The 19,044-nt window shown below is 40.7% G+C and overlaps 1 protein-coding gene across 5 annotated transcripts in view; it reads left to right on the top strand.

Annotated features, from left to right (window-relative positions):
* Positions 1-7,513: 7,513 nt before the first annotated feature.
* Positions 7,514-19,044, top strand: part of ptpdc1a (protein tyrosine phosphatase domain containing 1a) — a 148,426-nt gene continuing 136,895 nt past the window's right edge. For 4 of the 5 annotated variants that reach the window (XM_078543469.1, XM_078543471.1, XM_078543472.1 and 1 more), the window contains exon 1: positions 7,514-7,641. The gene's annotated coding sequence lies outside the window, so the exon portion shown is untranslated. Of the gene's footprint in view, positions 7,642-8,739; positions 8,826-19,044 lie in introns of all 5 variants that reach the window. The other variant, XM_078543470.1, reaches the window with a different exon arrangement.

Genomic DNA, 19,044 nt, shown 5'->3' with positions numbered 1-19,044 from the left:
GCAAAAAAAAGGAAGTGCCTACTTTTCTGACCTTTGCCCCTGGGAAATTCCCATTTCTCTGGGTGAAAACTCAGAAAAAAGGGGCAAACACCTACTCGCTGACTCCCCTTTCTTTCACAATGCCCTGGGATAACTGGAGTTTCCCTTCAGGTGGGGAGAGGTGAGGCCAATTCCTCTAGCACTTTATCTGCCCCAGGAACTCTATTGGTGCATGGGGTCTGAGGTCAATACACACAAATCAGCAAACTGATTTTACACTTCCTCCCAGAATGTTTGAATGCAATTATAGCCTCCTACCTGCTCACATCCATCAGTAACTAAAAGGCCACAATTTTGGTGTTCTGATGTGTTTAAAATTGTGTCATTTTTTTGATCTAAGGCCCAGCCATGTTGATTGTTCAGGACAAGAAACAGCAGTACCTCTTGACCTGGACAGAAACACTGCACTTTGGGTGCACTGCTGTGTCCAGTGTTGGGGTGGGGTCGGGACAGTAAAATTTCAGGTTATCACCTATGTAGTTGGCATCGGAGTAAAGCCAAAATTGATTTTTGCTCTAATCACTCTGGACCGCTTTAATTGTAACCTAGGGTTCTCAATAACAGATTGTTATTAAAGGTATGTTATTCTCTATATATACACACTTCTTCTCATTGACCTGTCTGACATTGTGTGCTGCTTTATTCTATTAGCTGAGAAGGACTGGATAAACTTGGCTGGAGAAGGTGATCCTCTTAGGAGATTTTCAGTTGTGATTGTTTTACTCACCTCCCCCATGCAAGATGAAGCACTCTACTTTCTTGCATTTCTCCACCTTGTGGTCTGCTTCGGAAATAACAAAATCTATTCAGTTAGAGAGGAACATTTTCATTCAAGGCCATGATTCAAGTTCATGACAAAGCCATCCAGGTAGATTTCTAACTCTCTATTTTAATTATAAGGCTACCCATTGCTGTATTTAAAAAAGAGTTAATTAATTTTAAAATCTTCAAAAAATTCTACTGATTATGAATGTTTAGTTAATACACTTGCAGAACTAAACTGTCGGCCATATTTAATACACAACTATTTAGTAAATTAACTTTTGATAATTCTACCAATGCTTTTCCTAAAAAGTGAATGTCTCTTTTGACACGGAGAGGTAATCTTGTATATAATAGTTATTCTATTGTTCTTGCAATTAGTTATTTCAGCTAGAACCATGGCATTTAAATTGATGCAATATCAGTCTCCATAACTGGATGAATCCTTAACTTACCCATTAAAATATGGCCCCAGTATAGAATCAAGTAGAATAAAATAATATATATTGCTGCATACATAATGAATTACCATAAAGAAAATTTCAATCACTTACATTTGCACTTTCACACACACCTCCAATAAACTTCCAAAAACATGTCCTTCTTCCTGACCCCTGAATTTCAGTGAAGTGAAACCACCAGAATAAGCCATGCAAATCATACTTGCTCCAGGTTTGATCGCTGGTTTAGACTGAGCTAATGAATATTAATCCAGAACAGTCTTGGAGGAGCTAACATTGGTCTTGATATCCTCATTTTAAGGAGTGGAAAAGGTCAGCCTGATTACAATTAGTAACCACTCTGATTGCGATGTCAAATCAACGCTGTGAGAAAAAATAACTCTGATACTTCACTTTCCCTTGAAAAAAATAACCTGCTGCCATTCAGGCATCAAGTATAACTTCATTTGTTGGGCCTAGGCAGTTTGGCCTTTTTTACATCCAGCCTGATTTTACTTTCCATTGATTTTCATGGGGAGTAAAATTGGCCAGGGTATAAAAACTGGAGACTCAACCCAAGCCTACCTGTTTCCTGCTAGGAAATTACCCCCTCACTGTTCAGCTTACACAAGAAGTGTGGTCAGTTGGGAAGGTATTCAATAATTGCTTTGCCTATGGAGCAAATCACAGTCATTGGCTTCAGGAAAGCAGAGAAGAAAAGGGAAGAAAATTAGAGAAAAAAGAAACCCTTGAACTAATATAACATAAATAAGTTATTCAACCTTGACTGGTTGGCTTCCAGAAATCACATTCTCATGTTTCCATAAATGTCTAAGTTCTGTTTGGAAACTAGGATCTATCTATTGGAATAAACTAATAACATGTAGAATTTATTGTTATTGTTCTTAAGAAGGGACTGGATAGCGATCTCTTTGATGCATTTAGTTACATTATAATCTTTAATGTGATATGGTAGTAACTGCTGGTATAGAGTCCAGAACACATATTTAACAGTTTTGGCTAAAAGGGTGAATTTTATTTGTTTTAACTTACAGAGCACGATGCAAACTAAGCCAATTTATAAGTGATGGAGGAGTTCAAAACGAAGAGAACAGAACATTATATTTGTAGCTTTCATGACGCGGTGAGTGGACCATTAATTTTGAGACAGTTTGATCAAGTATCAGGGCCTGTAATCAGCAGTCAAATAGGAAAGACATGATTTATATTTATTTTGCATCACTCATTAACTAATTTAAAGTTAGAATCATGGATTGATGTAGCAAAGGAGGCCATTTGGCTCGTCATCCTGTGTCAGCTCCTTTAAAAAGATATTAAATTAATACCAATAGCTGATCTCTCTTCATTGCCCAGCAAATATTTCTCCTTCAAACATTAACCCAATTGCCTTTGAAAGGTGTATTACTGAATCTACTTCCCTCACCCAGGTAGTGCATTCCAGATAATCACAACCTGTTGCATAACATTTTCCCCCTCATGTTGCCTCTGTTTCTTTTTCCAATTACCTTAAATCTGCATCCTTTGCCACTGGTAACAGTCTGTCCATATTTACTCTATCAAAACCCTTCAAGATTTTGAACATCTCTGTCAAATCTCCCTTTAACCTTGTATGCTCGAAGGAGAACAAACCCAGTTTCACTAATCTCTTCACGTTTCTGAGGTCTTTCCACCCTGGTCCTGTTTTAGAATTCTCCTCTGCACCCTCCAGGCAACTTTATATTGCCCCTCCTCATTCTATCAACCAAAACGAATCATTTTACACTTCTTCATTTAAAATTTCATCCATCATGTTTCTGCCCATTTCACAAGTCTATGTCCTCCTGAAATCTGTTACTATCCTCTCACTGTTTACTATATTTCTGAGCATTATGTCATTGCAAACTTCAAAATTATATTCTGCATACCCAAGTTCTGGTCATTAATATATATCAAAAAGGGCAGTAGTCCCAACACTGACCCCTGGGGGACACTCGTCACATTTCCCTCCAGCCTGAAAAACAATCATTCACTCCTGCTCTCTGCTTTCTGTCCCTTATCTCACTGCTTCTCAAAATGGGGTTTGCTGATCATAGCGGCCCGTGAAGTCTTTCCAGGGGTCCACAAAATAAAGTGAAGCTGCTTACTGAGTAGAACTGGCTTTACGATAAGTGACTGACTAAGGTGCTGTGGTTGGGGTTGGGGGGCAGGGTGAGGTAGCGATGTGGTCAAGAGGAAGTGATTAAGCGGTGGCTGGAAGGGGCTTGATGTGAACCAGGAAATGGGGGTGGAGTGTGACCATCGTATATGCAATGCAGAGTGGTATGACTATCGCACCTAGGAAGAGACGTGCAGGGAGATGTTACGGTGGCAACGAAGACTATTACGATTCCCGTAGAGACCGATAATCAGAAAAGAAAAGGATTCCCAAACAACTCTGATGAAAGGTATTGATGGGCAAGATTTCATGTTTTAAAACTTTTATTGTAACAGTCAACATCTGAATTTCATGCGTATGATTTTCATCAGCAAGACACATTTCTAGGCACACTCACTCCCTTGGGTCAGAACAGTCCTGATGGTGTAACTTTCCAGAATTCCTTTTCAGCCACCCAACTGGAAACACCCCAGTTCACGGTTTAGCCACTTCTGGTTAAAACATCCAACTCTTTCGCGTCTCTGTGCTATTCACGCAGCTTTCCAGGTTTTAGATCTTTTTAGCCAGCTTGCACAGTGCCTCCAAGAGTTCCTGTCTCCTGTTCTGCTAGAGAAAAACTGACCTCTTGCTGAGAGAAATTTGCTTCTTCTCCTCACAAGAATTCTGTGTGCACTACTGCAGATGTTCATCTTTATTTTTTAGCTACTCTCACTTACATAGCAAACTAGATCACAGGCCAGTTCATGGCTTTGCCGCTAACCTGTATTCCATCTCCCTAGCAACCGGGAGTCAGATTAGTTTCTCAGTATTCCAATAAGCTCATGGCTAGGAATCCAATTATACCCCTCTTCCATAAAGCTCTTTAGTTTCACTTTGGATTTAAAGGGATACCTCACAAATACAAGCTTTTGAAAAGAGCAGAGTTGTTGCAAGGCCAAGTATATGTCCAGTTTTGAAGTGGAGAAGAATGTGATTGTCAAAGATTAGACTGAGGGCAGAGAGACTCTGCAGTGAGAGGCAGGCACACTATGGGTTGAATTTTCACCACAGAGGTGGAAACAGGAACCAGTCTGTTTTTGGGGCAGAAACCTGCCTCTGCTGAAAACTTGCTGTAGTCAGATTTTCACATATGGAAGCCCTTAATTGATATGGAGACAGGCTTCCTGTCCACTTAGAGCCAATGGGGGTGGGAATAGAGGTGGGTCAGATGAAGTGTGGGACTCATTTAGATTCCCGCAGCAGCTGTCGCTGAAGCTGCTGGTTGTCCTGAGGGAAAGATGTGTGGTTTTCACCAAAGCCTTTCACTGCACCCAGAGGAAAGTGAGATGTCACAGGGGAGTTGGAGGCCCAGCACCTGGGGCAGGGCATTGGTGCTGTACTGGATCTACTGCTGGCTGCTGTGAGGGAGAGGAGGAAAGTCCTCATCTAGGAGGGTGGCAGGAGGAGGCCTCTCTGCCCTCCCTCTCCAATCTGTCTCCAATTCCTCCTCATCTCACTCCTCTTGCTCCTGCTCCTCTCTGGATGAGCTGTCTCCTTTCAGGGCCCCACTGACCTCAAGGTCCACAACTGTCTGAAGAGCCATGTTATGGAGAGCACAGTAAACCACCACAATGACCAAGACTCTTGCAGGAGGAGATTGGTGAGCACCACTTGGCTGGTCCATGCACCAGAATCTCATCTTCAGAAGCCCGATGTTCTGCTTAATGTTTGTCCTATTGAGCAGGTGGCATTGGTTGTATCGACTTTGTGCCTCTGTCTGGGGCTCCAGCAGAGCAGTCATCAGCCATCTCTTCAAGGGATGTTCCTTGTCCCCTAGGGTTCATCCATGCACTTTGGGGGTTGGAGTGAAGATCTGAGGCAGCCTGGATTGGTGGAGGATGAAGGAGTCATGGCAGCTGGCAGGAAAGTGAGCACACACATAGAGGAAGCTCTTGCTGTGATCACAGACCAGTTGAATGTTGGGGGAGTGGAAGCCCTTCCTGTTGATGGATCTCACTGGGTGCCTTGATGGCAACATGGGTACATTGATGATGCTTTGAATCTGGGGCAATCCAGCAATGGAGGTGAAACCCGATGTCCTCTGACCCTACAAGACTATGTCTGTCATTAAATGTCAGCTTTGGCAAAAATGACATCAGTGACCAGTGAATTGTGATGGCATGCAGCAATTTTTGAGATGTCACTAAGGTCCATAGCTGATCCTTGAAAGGAGCCAGAAGTGAAGAGATTCAAGACAACAGTGACTTTATTTGCCACTGGCATTTTTGTGGTGCCTCTGCCTCTGTTCCCTCTTTCAGATTGGCCCTGAAAATCCAGCTGCATATCTTTGATATAAGTTATAACCTGTTTTCTTAAAAACATTATTAAAACATTCTTTATGTGCAGTACTTTCATATTCTGAATATTACATATCATTATAATTTAGATGGGGTTTGTGATTACTAATCTATCTGAAAAGGGTCCTTCAACCCAAAAAAGTTGAGAATTGCCTTAACAATTTTGCACCCATGCAGCCACTGTCCCTATAATCCCATGGGTATCAAGTTTTTATCAAGTCTATTACATGATAATTTAACATATGTCTTTTGGAAATCTATATACGTAAACTCAACTGCATGACCCTTATCCACCCTCTCCGTTACTTTATCAAAGAACTCAATAAAGTAAGTCAAAAATGATTTACCTTTAACAAATCTGTGGTGACTTTCATTTAATAAGCCATATTTTCTAAGTACCAATTCATTTTGTTCTGGTTAATATCTCTCAATGTTTCCTGATGTTAGACCTGTCATTTTTAAATATTGTAAAAATGTTGCTGATTGTCTTTTTTGAGAAGGCAGTAACTATTTTAAGTTTTATAATTTAAATGATTAGTCAACAAATTTGTTAACTAGCTTGACCAGAAGATCAAATAGCATCAGTTTATATTGTGACTGGGCAATGGCCAATGTGAGGTTTATTATCAAGGCAAAGGTATTCAAGCCTTGACTCCCCACAGTGTGCCCTGTGCATAGGGGAGAGCTGAGAATTTCCAGTGTCTAGAACATTTTAATTACTGTCAGGTACAATTAAAGATTGGTCATCAGGAAAGGGAGGGACGGGTGTAGGAATGTAGTGGCATTGAGATGGATGAGTGCGTTGTCCTCAGAGTAACTTGTGAATCAAAACTGACACCATATTGAATTTATGCTCTGTTCCAAACTCAAATGGTGGGACACTTCCACCTCCAGAGTCAAGGCTCATCTGATTCTAGATTTACATTGCAAGTTTAAGATTACCCGATACTTTCACTTTTTAAATTGCTTTTTCACATTGATGGTGCTTTTACACTGCACTTATGGTGCTGAGACCAGTAGTAGCATTTTGGATTCTTGCCATTCAAAACTCTGCTTGGCCCCTGCTAGGGTGGAACTTTAAATACCCTAATGAGGAGATTTCTACACATACCTGGATGCATGCAGGGGCAGAACTATCTCCTAAAAGTTAGATATTTAAATGTTTACGAAACAGGGCTATAGAATCTCTACTTTCTAAACAATTAAATTAAAGTCAGGAAGGTTTGCAAATGTACAGGAAGTATGCTCCGATGCATTTTGCATAACAGATGTGGGGGCTGTTCTGGATTTACACTCCATGCACTGTCCAACTAAACCAGTGTGAAATTATTCACACCTTTGGGAGGTCTCAGTCCAGAGTTGGTCTGTCACAGACTCTGGATTTACATTGTCAGTATTGTGTCCCTGAAAAAGCTAAAATTGGGTTCACGCTGATGTTAAACTTCAGTGCGAATAACACCCTGAAAATGACCCTTTATTGTCACTCCTGGGTCTTTTTCAAAGCTCCTGCTCATTCTATCCACTGTACAACTGATGGTGGGGCTCATTCTTTCTGGCAAATGTGGGCAGCACTCTTGCATTTCGGTGTGAAATTAAAATTGCCTTTTCGTATAATAACTGAGACAAATCCTTCAACTGCATCTTCCTTCCTCATTTAGTGGCTTTTGGAAATATTGTGGGCTAGTGCTGAGTTGCTGGTAAAGGGCCCTTCTGCTAGCCTGCGAAAGTGAGAAGCGTTTCCCCCACCCCTACCCACGTGCTAGCGTTCGGTCACGTGACCTAAGCCGGCTCCCAGCCCGAGGAACCGGCTCCGCCATTCGGTGGAGAGAGGGGGCGGAGGATGGAGTCACTCCCTTAGCGACTGAGGGCCTGACTGGAATAACGGAGAGGGAGAAGTGGCAGCGGGAAGGTAGGCGGATGGTGGTGGGTGTGTGTGTGCGCCTCCTCTCTCTCTGTCAGTGTGGGATTCGGGTCGGTGCCATGGCCGGAGAGCAACGGGCGGGCTGCCGGCTGGATCATCCCTGGTACCGGGCCCCACCCCTCCCCTCCTCACCGGGGCTCCGACCTGGGCAAGGCCCGCCTGGCAAGTCGCTCTGCTTTGCTTTTGAACGGGACGTCAAGCGTGTGTGTTCATTCTTCGATGCTTCCTTGTCGCCCGTCCCTTCGAAGGCCGACCCTGAGTCAGTTAACGCACGTTGAAAACACTGACATTCCTGATCCTCCTCGCCAACCGCAGATAGCTCTTTATTTTCTTAGTTGTTTAGTTCAATAAGTTGTGTTAGACGACAATCGAGCTGTTTATGGGGCAGGTGTGGTATTTTTGAATTTCAATTTAGCATCAGAAATGTTGTGGTGCATGCTGGACCCTGTGTTTATTATCATCCCTCAATCCATCATTTTTGTTTTACTCCTGGAAATGGGACACAAAACTGCACAATAGCTGGTTGTAAACACAGCTGTATTGTATGTATTAATGAAATATTAACGGTGAAGAAATCTGAGAGCTCACTCCTGTATTTCATGAGCATGTTAAGAAGGTGCATTACTCCTGTATTATATTTCAACTCTAAAAATAAACCTCCAGTTCCTTTAACTGTTATTTGATGTAAAACTTAATTTGGCTGCTTGCTCCCATCTGAACTTGACTTCCAGTGACACCTGCATGAATGGCTGACTGATGAATGTAAACACACAAGAAAAACTTTGCAACTGTTATCTTAGCAATTGGAAGCTTGTTTGTGAAATATTTTATGATTTAAAAATAATTATCTAGTTGTCCATTAACAGTTCACAGAAAAATAATGACATTCAAGGTGGGGGGGGGCGAAAAATAACCTTTTCAATTCAATTCACTTTATTGACCATATGGAAATTCATTTTGGGTACATTGCTTATTTTTTAACAGCTTACGTTTAAATGAATGATAACAATAAAAGAAAATTACTATATCACAGAAATCTAACTTTAATTAAAATATGTATTAAAAACTATTCCTGTTAAAATATAGAGAGCAAGTTCAGGAACTGATTTGCCCTGCATCTGAGGGATTGTAGCCTTTTCTCTGAATGCAACCAGCGATTACACTGAAGCGAGGTATGATTTCATTATTCATGACACTCTACTTTCCTCAAATCCTTTGAGAGCAGATTTCATCAAGAAAGATCTGCTTATCAAATATCCTTGCTGCCTGGTTCAATAATCTCTCTAGCCTTAAAAAGTCTGCTTTCCTAGGATGACAATACCAAGAGAGATATCCAAAAAGGATAGCACTCTCAACTACAGCCATATATAGAAGAGTGTTATGATTATAGGATCTACTTGAAAGGATTTTAATTTTCTGAAGTAGTGTGATAGTGTATGTCCCTTGGTCACCACATCTGTAACTGTTGTCTCCAGTTCAACTTATCATCTGCTTTGACACCTAGATACTTGTAGTTTGTAACTATTTCAATATCCACATCATGAATCTTCACAGGAACAATATCATGAACTGGCTTTCTCCTAAAGTCTATAACTAGTTCTTTTGCCTTGTTTTAGTTCAATTTTGGAGAATTGTTATTGCACCATTTTACAAGCTTCTTCCTATAGTCTCCTCCTATATCCCTAATGGGACCTGCAAGCACTGTATCATCTGCATACTTAAGGATTGTTATATCTATCTATGTGCTGTTGAATCAGATTGACCAAGGTCAGAATAGTATCGTCGACTTACTAATGAGGTTGATAGGTAAACTGTAACTCAGCAATATGTGGAACAAGCAAATCTAAAAGATGCTTTGACACAATGCATTCGAAGCACTTCATGACTATTGATGGAAGAGCAACTGGTCAGTAATCATTCAGCTCAGCAGGTTATGACTTCTTAGCAACTGGGGTGATAATGGCTGATTTCCAACAGCGAGAAACAGTATGAGTGTTGAACAATTTCTGAAAGACCAGAGAGAAAGGAGCTGTCGACTGATGAGCACATTCCTTGAGGACTCTTTCGCTGACCTGCGCTGCATGCTTTCCATGGATTCACTCACTTGAATTGCTTCTCTACTTTCTATTTGTTAATAGTAACATGAGATTCTTCTAGTTCTCAAAGTGAAGCCTGCTGCAGAATCACATGTTCCTCAAATTCATCATTTTCAAACCAGCTAAACCTAAAACATAAAGCTTCCTTTAATCGATGAAAGCATACTAATTTTCATTATTTTCCTGTGACGTGTATGCACAACGACCCAACAGTGGCAATCAGGAGTGAGAATCTTGGCTGATTATTGTTTTTTTCCCAAACCTTAGTCATGAGCATTGAAGATGGTTGTATCTGTGCTATTTGCCAGATAAGCTAGTAGTTCAGCTGTAAGGATATGGCATTTGAAGGTGCATTCACTGACTGACCACTCGTATGAGGCCATTAAACTTCTTCCCTTCTTCCTGCAGTACATCCAGGTCCTTGGGGGTAGTCCACTTGCATTGACAGTGATGGCTATCTGTTCCCACCGCCTTCTCAACATAAACCAGGGATTGAATATGGAGACCTTGGTTTGTGTAGCTCAGCAATATACTTTAAGTGCTTTAATCTCTTGATTTTTTTGTTCCATTCTTTATACAGTGATTTTAAAAATGTGTTTATTTCATTGTTTTGTTATCTGGGGAGTTACAGGCATGCTTAGTATTTCAGTGTTCCAGTTCTTATAAGCCATTTCTCTTTCTCCTTGGTAGCGTGTGCCCCGTCATGAAAACGGAATAGTTTAAATTTGGGATGGAAATTGCCATTGATTTCTAGTTAAAGCTAAGATATTGAATCTGCAGTCCCACTGATCAGTGGAAAGGCCGGTCTCATGTCAGCTATAGGTCCTGAAAGCCTTGAGCATGGCTGTGCCCATGATCTGGAAGCCATGATTCATGTATGCCAATCTATTACCTCCAGAGCTGCAGTCTGTGTATCCATGGAGTTGGAGGGCGGAATTGATCTCTGGCTGCTTCTTAACTGAGCTGCTACTTGCTGCATTGGTATATGCAAGGAACAAGAAGCTTGGGATGTCACGAAGGAGAGCTGAAGCTTGGGCAATTACACCTGTCAGTTGTTGCACATCATGGGAGATTATCCTTGGAGCCATGTGTAGATGTGATAATTCTGAAATATCCTTTTCATGCTAGTACTCATGAGTCTTGGTCACATAACTCAAAGCTGTAGGCAACCATCACATCAGCTTCTGCTGATGAGAGTAGATTGTCAGGGTCCTTGTGCTAATTGAATCACCTGGTGCCAATTCTTCACAAATGCTATCTAACTCCGCCGCCGCCCCCCCCCCCCCCCGGTCTCAAAGTCTGGTGCCGGGGAGATTAAAAATATGATGGTGTGCAGGTGGATGCAGACAAAGTGGAGTGTGTTACCTTGCCACCCCTAATTAAATTGTTGAATTTATTTTTGCTTGTTCTCCAGCCTTAGGAATTGAGGAAGTTGATAGTCAATGCCAGTGCTGCCTTCCTCCACATGGCATGACAGATTCCTGGGTAGTTGGGTGGAGTCAGTGACTCCTTTTAATTTCATCCGGGACGACTTGAAGGGAGAGAAGTTCTAAGTCCTTTTTTTGGCCGTATCTCCTCCCAGAGGGCATTTGATTGCACATAGCCCTGCTGAAATATAATTGAGGTATTGGTGAGAAATGCATTGAAATCATTTGAGGGAGAGATGAAGGAGAGAGGTGGTGCTTGTGACTTATCTATTTGTCTCCCAGGGTGCTGAACTGTACAGGCTGAACTGTGCTTTTATAAGGCTGCACAAAATTTCCTAGAGTCTCAGTTGCTTTACAGCTGTTTTATTTCTAAAGGTGCAATGTTAGTGTAAATCGCATTAAGGAAATTTTGGGCCTCTACCGCTGCTTGTTTCCTACAATTATCTGTGCTGCTTATACACTTCAGTTGCCATATTGTATTTCTGGATTTGTCTGTGACTGCCTCACTCTCCCTATGACAAAGGGAAAGAGTCGCACATGATTCGACTGTAATCTAGAAGCCTGAACTAATATTCTGGAGATGGGAGTTCAAATTCCATCATGGTAGTTTGTGAAGTTGAATTCAGTTTGTTAAAATACACAAATAAATTGGAATAAAAATTTAGTATCAGTAATGTTGACCATAAACTATCAAATTGTTGTAAATACCCAACTGCTTCACTAATGTCCTTTTAAGGATGGAACCTCCCTATGTGACTCTAGACCCATAGGAATGTGGTTGACTCTTAATTGCTGACTACTCAACTGTATTAACCTGCTACAAAGACATGTGATAAGAATAAAACACTGGTAGAGGAACCACTTGGTTTTGCTGTCTGCACCTGATTCACAGATGACAAAGCCATACCCTGCCCAGTCAACCCTGCAAAGTTCTCCTCGCTAACATCTGGGGACTTGTGCCAAAATTCGAGAGCTGTCATGCAGACTAGCAAAGAAGCAGCATGACATATTCGTACTCTTGAAATTGTACTCGTCCGTCAAAGTTCCACACTTCAATGGCTTTGTCCTGTCACACCAACAGGAAAGACCACTATCAGAGGTGGGGGCATAATGGTATACAATCAGGTGGAAATGGCCCTGGGTGTTCTCAACATAGACTCCTGGACTCCATGGATCAAACTCGGGCAAGGAAATCTCCAGTTGATTACCACCTACTGCCCTTCCTCAGCAAATGAATCAGTACTTTTCCATGTTGAATTGCACTTGGAAAAAGCAAGAGTATAAAATATACATTGAGTGATGGACTTCAATGTCCACCACCGGTAATATCACCACCGATCAAGCTGGCAAGTTATGAAGGATACACCTGCCGGATATAGCTGGCGGCATTTGTTGAGTGAAAAACCTGTGGATCTTGTTTTCACCAATCTACCTGTCACAGATGCATATGTCCATGACAGTATTCTTAGGGGTGACTACTGTACAGTTCTTGTCGAGACCAAGTCCCACCTTCACACTGAGAACATTCTTCATTGTGTTGTGAGGCACTATCGCCATGCTAAATAGGATAGATTCAGAACAGATCTAGCAGCTCAAAACTGAGCATTCATGCAGTGAAGCAGAATTATAATCTACCACCATCTGTAACCGCCTGACCTGACATATCTTTCACTCCAGCATTACTATCGAGCCAGGTGATCAAGCCTGGTGTGTAGAAGGTGATGCCTGAAGCAGCACGAGGCGTACCTGAAAATGAGGGACCAATCAGTGATACTGACACCAAACTATACGCATACTGAAAAAAGGACAAAACCAATCAAATTACTGCAGTCTACTCTCAAAGTGATGGAAGGTGTCATTGACAATGCTACGAGTAGCACTCACTCAGCAATAACTTGCTCACGGATGCTTGGTTTGGATTCCACCAGTACCATTCAGCTCAAGATTTTAATATAGCCTCGGTCCAAACATGCCATGGACAAATTGACACAGGAGCAGTCAGATGAGATGAATGAACACATGGCTAAAGGGCTGGTGTGGGAAGAGGGATTCCTTTTCATGGCACACTATAAAGACAGTGCTAAGAATTCCCACAACCTAAGGATTAGATCAAAGTTTTGCAGTCCTGCCACATCTTAGTTCATGTGATATCAAATGACTTGAGTGCACTACCCTGTGTACAGTGCAGGAACTCTGTTCCCTTATCCCCTTATCCCCTTAACCTCCTCTTCTGCTCAGTTAATATCAGGGTAGTTGAAATTCCACATGATCATTATTTTAGGCCTTTTATTCTTCCCTAATTTCTCTCCCTATTTCTTCCCCATCCCACACCTGCCTCCCCCCCCCCCCCCCCCCCCCCAACCTAACACGCAAAACTAGGTGGTCTGCAGATGCCATCTGTTAGTGTGATTGATTCTTTATTATTATTTATCTCTATCCACATGGATTCTGTTTTTACAAAGCAAAATACTGCTGATGCTGGAAATCTGAAATAAAAATGGAAAATATTGGAAATACTCAGGCCTGGCAGCATCTGTGGAGAGAGAAACAGAGTTAACGTTTCAGGTTGTGGCCTTTCATCAGAGCTATTCTAATGAAAGATCATGATCTGAAACATTAACTCTTGTTTTTCTCTCTCCATAGATGCTGTTGAATGTTTCCAGCATTTTGTCTTTTTATTTTGGATTATATTTTTGGTTTGCTGATAGCTACATCCCTTTTTTTCTACTGCTATTATGTTATCCAGAATAAGTAGAGATACGCCTCCTCCCTGATTTCCCCCTCTGTCTTTTCTAAATATGTTGTACCCTGCAATGTTTAATCCCCAGTCCTGATTTTTCTGTAGCCATGTCTTAGTATCTCTACCACGTCCGCTCTCTCCCAATGCATGATTGCCTCCAGCTCCCCTGTTTTATTACAGGCACTGTGTACATTGTACAGACACTTAAACTCATTTTTAATAGGTTTTCCTCTTACGTTTTTAGATTCCCATTCCTTTATTCTTATTTATTCCCTTGCCATCAATGTGCTTCCTTACTTTATTCTTTCCTATGTTTGCAATGAGACTATTTACATTTCTTATAGATCCCTCGCCCCTTTACTAGTTTAAAGCTTTTGCCACCTCCCTATTTACCCCTTCTGCTAGAAAATGGGTCCCATCAGAGTTCAGGTGGAGCCCATCCCATCAGTACAGCTCCTTCCTGTCCCTGAACTGGTGCTAGTGAGCCATGAAAAAGAATCCCTCTTCCCACACCAGCCCTTTAGCCACGTATTCATTCATCTCATCTGACTGCTCCTGTGTCAACTTGTCCATGGCATGTTTGGACTGAGGCTATATTAAGATCTTGAGCTGAATGGTGCTGGTGGAATCCAAACTGAGCATCTGAGAGCAAATTATTGCTGAGTGAGTGCTACTTGTAACAATGTCAATGACACCTTCCATCACTTTGAGAGTAGACTGCAGTAATTTGATCGGTTTTGACCTTTTTTTTTGTGGACAAGGCATACCTGGGCAATTTTCCACATTTTCAGGTGGATGCCAGTGTTGTAGCTATACTGGAACAGATAGAACCATAGAACACTACAGCACAGAAAACAGGCCATTTGGCCCTTCTAGTCTGTGCCGAAATATTATTCCGAAATAGGGGTGTGGATGGTTTTGGAGCACTAGTCTTCAGTACTGCAGCCAGGATGTTGTCTGGGCCCGTAGCCTTTGCTGTATCCAGTACCTTCAGCCATTCTAGTGGCATACAACTGTGATTCACTCCTAACCTACCTCTAAATTGGCCTCACAAGCCACTCCATTGTTTGTGCTTCATGGCAACTATGGATGGGCAATAAATATAACCGATGCCCACATGCAGAAATCAATTAAATAATTGAACTGCGTGCCGCTAGACCTAGTCACAGACAGACATGGAGTTGAGAGTTGAATGCCATTTGCGATGCAAGAACGGCTGCCCTTTGACATCAAAGCAGCATTCAACCAAATATGACACCTATGTGCTCTAGTGAAACTAAGAACAATGAATGGTCCAAGGGAATCCCTCCAGTAACTGAATTCATAACTGATGCACAGGAAGATGGTTGTGGTACCCTGAGTCCAATTGCCATGGCGTAAAGCCATTGCTGTACAGGAGTTATGGCAGCATCTGCATCCCAAACATCCTAGTAGGTAGTATTCCTGCCATGTAAATACCAGGCAATGATGGCCTTCAACAAGAAAACACTCAATTATTGTCCTCATGTTCAATATCATCACCATTGCCAATTTGCCTAGCATCAACATCCTGGAGGTCACCATTGACTAGAAGCTTAACTAGGCTAGCCATATCCAGTGACTGCAAGAAAATCACAGCAGCTGACCTCCCGACACCTCAAAATCTATCCACCATTTGTAAGACTGAATTCATAACTGTGTTGGAATACTCAACATTTGTTGATGCATGCAGGCCTAACAGCACTGGGGATCAACATTATGCAAAAATGGAGCAGTTCACATGATTAACACCCCTATCCCTGGACTCCAAACAGTAACTTTTTCTCTGGGGTCGCCTTTTGTGCACCTGCTAGGGATAACACACTTGAGGTACAGTACATCTGTCAGAGATGGGTTGAACTTGAGTCATCTAGGTGATTTGTATGGTCCAGGCACACAGCCAATGCAGGTTAGCCTCTGGCTGGGATTGTGCTAGAAAGAGACCTGCAGCTGGCTTACTGAACGCTGGTTATGGGGGCTTTAAGAAGGCTGTAATGTCCAAATATTCTGAGAGGAATGTAGCTTGTATGATTCTCCATTTGTCATCAGATCTTCAGCCTGTCCTCAGAGGCCTACGGACAATGTGCTCCACGAGGGTTGGAATGCAAGCCCCAATTGTCTCTTCAGGCAAAAAAAGTTTGGCTCCAAGCCAGTTAATAACCAAATTCAAGGACCTGGTGATCTTTTCTTTTTGTAGTTTATGGAGATATCTGACAAAATGTGACCAAATAAAAAAAAACAACAAAATTTTAATAATGAATGAATAATGAAATGAAAACTGAGCAACTAATTTCCTCTTTTTTTTCTCAAGCTTTTGCTATTTACGAGCCAGCAAGTACCACAAGTTGATCCGTCCTATAACTTGGATAATTTCATAATACTGCATTTTGCTATTTTTCTTTTATGCTCCAGAATCTCTGTACAGCTGGAAATAACAATTATTACAGAAATGCACCAAATATAATTGGAAAAAAAATCACTAAGTTTATCCTTAAAATTAGTCATTTAACATTGAAAATGTCTGTTAGAAAATGTCCCCATCATAGGTCTTCCATTTTGTTTGGAGTCTGGGAATTGAGTGGGAAAGTAAACTGGGTTCGGTTGCTGCCAGTTGAAATGGAATAAAACGGTATATGTGTGCTAGTGTAAGAAATGCAGGATGGAAGTTGTAGCCTTCATTCTGCTCTTGTAGAATGCCAATAACTAGTGTAATGCAACTGTCAGAAAATTTACAAATAACTATTAAGCACAATCAGCAGGGCAAAGAAGGTCAAAAATGCACAGACTTCATTTTTAGTGTTTAAAAAGAATAAATTGTATAGCATCTTTTATATCCTCAGAATATCCCAAATCCAATAAAGAACTTGTGAAATGTAATCACTATTGGATTGTAACATACTGAAGGAGTGCTGTGTTGATTGAGGTGCTGTGTTTCAGAAATGACCTTGAACTGAGGTCACATTTGACTCAAGTGGACATAAGAAATCCTATGACATTAGTTGAAGGAAAGCAGTGGCGTCCTCTGTGGCCTGGTCATTTTTTTTTCCTCCACCAAAAAACAGATCAATTTGTTATCTCACTTGCTGTTTGTGGGACCTTGATGCCCTGTTTCATTTGAAAAGTAATATTTTGGCTGTTCAGCACTTTGGGGCATCCTTAGAACTGATGACTGCTAGGAATGCAAGTTTGTTCATCTTTTCATTCTGCTTTTTGAAAGTTTATTGTACATTCCTCAATGTTAAATTGCTGGATGAAATAATTTACATATAAAATATAGACAATTAATTTCCAAACCTTAAATGCGTTATTCTCACTGTTGATATTATGCATATCCACAAAGAAGATATTTGATTTGGGTACTGTGCTTTGCATTTATTTAACTTGCTTAATATTCATAAGTTCTGCATTCTAAAGTTTAATAGTCTATGTGATGCCGTTATTGTTTGCGGAGTAAGGTATTGTTTTTGGCACATAACAGTTGAAAATAATTTATTGGTTACTAAAGTTGTCCTTTTTTGATCAAATTTTGTAAGAAATAAATATTTTTCTCAAAATATATCAAACTATTCGTTTCAAATATTTAATTCTTTGCATTTGTTAAATTTTAGTTAATTTTTTAACATCTTCTGAGTTTAGTACTTGCAAACCATGATCCATAAGAACAGGAGTAGGCTACTTAGCTCTTTAAGCATGTCCCACTATTTAATGAGATCAGTGACCTAATTCCACTTCCAACAGTATGTTGATGCCTTTGTATTTTGCTGTGTACATAAGAGTGAAAGGGCATCAAGAAAAGGCATATAAACACCTTTGTTTTCATTTCGTGTTGAAAAGTTTATACCAAAGAACATTTTGACCCAAGATTGGGCTAATTTAACTTGTCATATATTTGGTTCTATTTTTGCTTCTATCTCGTGTCCTCTCCTCTAAGACTATCATGAGCAGCCAGCTTTCCTATCTTTGTGGGTGGGTAGAGCAAATAGAACTTGGGCAAAACAAATATTCTTGTCAATTTGTTGGAAAAAATAGATAAGTCACCTGAATTTTCTTGGGTGTCATTTTATATTTCAGAAGCTCTGCTATTTTGAGTGGAAATTTTCCCTTAATCTCCCCATTGTTTAATAAGATTTGCTATTTATATCCTGACTCGAACAAAGAACCCAGTTATTCTGCTAGAGTAAAGCAACCTCTGTGCAAGCGCTGTAATATTGTGGGAGGATGAGGATGAAAGTCTTTGTTCTATCATTTGCTGAGTTGGGCAACATGTTCCTAGGTTCCTGCCATTGAATTAATCCTTTACTTTTGAATGCAGTTTTCTTATTGACAGTTAGAAAATTCCCACCTTCCAGTTGAATTTCTCCAAATAATTTCTGTGAAATGCCTGGAAATTTAACAGTTAAATTCTTGAGTTTGAATCTGTATGTGGTCAAGTATGAGCTGATCTGCGTCAGAATGGATTTGTGAAGAGTAAATCATGTCCAATTCGTCCAAGTAATTTTTTTGAGGAGGTCACTAATGAGGTGAGTAAAGGGGTTCCAATGGATGTTAATAAGGTTGATAAGGTTCTGAACAAGAGATCATTAACAAGTTAAAGTGCACTGAACAAGAAATGTGAACTTTTTTATACTGTGTATTATGAAGCCCTTTTTTATTTTAGATGAGCTGCTAATATATGAAGGGTTAATTTTAGACGTATGACTTGAGTTAAATCAGAATCACACTGTTACAGGAATTGATGGTGTGAATAAGAAAAGGGAAGTAGGGACAGATGTCCAAACTATGTTAACAGTTGTGATCAAAGGATATACTTTGAAATGAATAGATCAATGGACTTTGGAGTTATAACTAAATTAGTGTAAAGATTATTAAGTTTGGAAAATAGTTACACAGAAAAAAAATTAATGATGGGCTGTTTAGGTGTTAAAAGTATCTTGTTCGGGTTGCAACCATGGATTCGTGACCATCGACAAATGGAATAACGAGATCAAAGCACAATGGCAACATCAGAACACAGGACGACCCCTGGCTACAGAGGATAAAATAACTCACTTGAAAAGATTTGGTGTGCAGATTTGAGGAAGACATTGGGCATGAAGAGGATGGAGTCAGG

The sequence above is a fragment of the Cetorhinus maximus genome, chromosome 6, assembly GCF_964194155.1.
Source record: "Cetorhinus maximus chromosome 6, sCetMax3.hap1.1, whole genome shotgun sequence".
NCBI classification, from domain to species: Eukaryota; Metazoa; Chordata; class Chondrichthyes; order Lamniformes; family Cetorhinidae; genus Cetorhinus; species Cetorhinus maximus.
The sequence above is the reverse complement of the archived record's forward strand: the minus strand, read 5'-3'. Positions and strand labels throughout refer to the sequence as shown.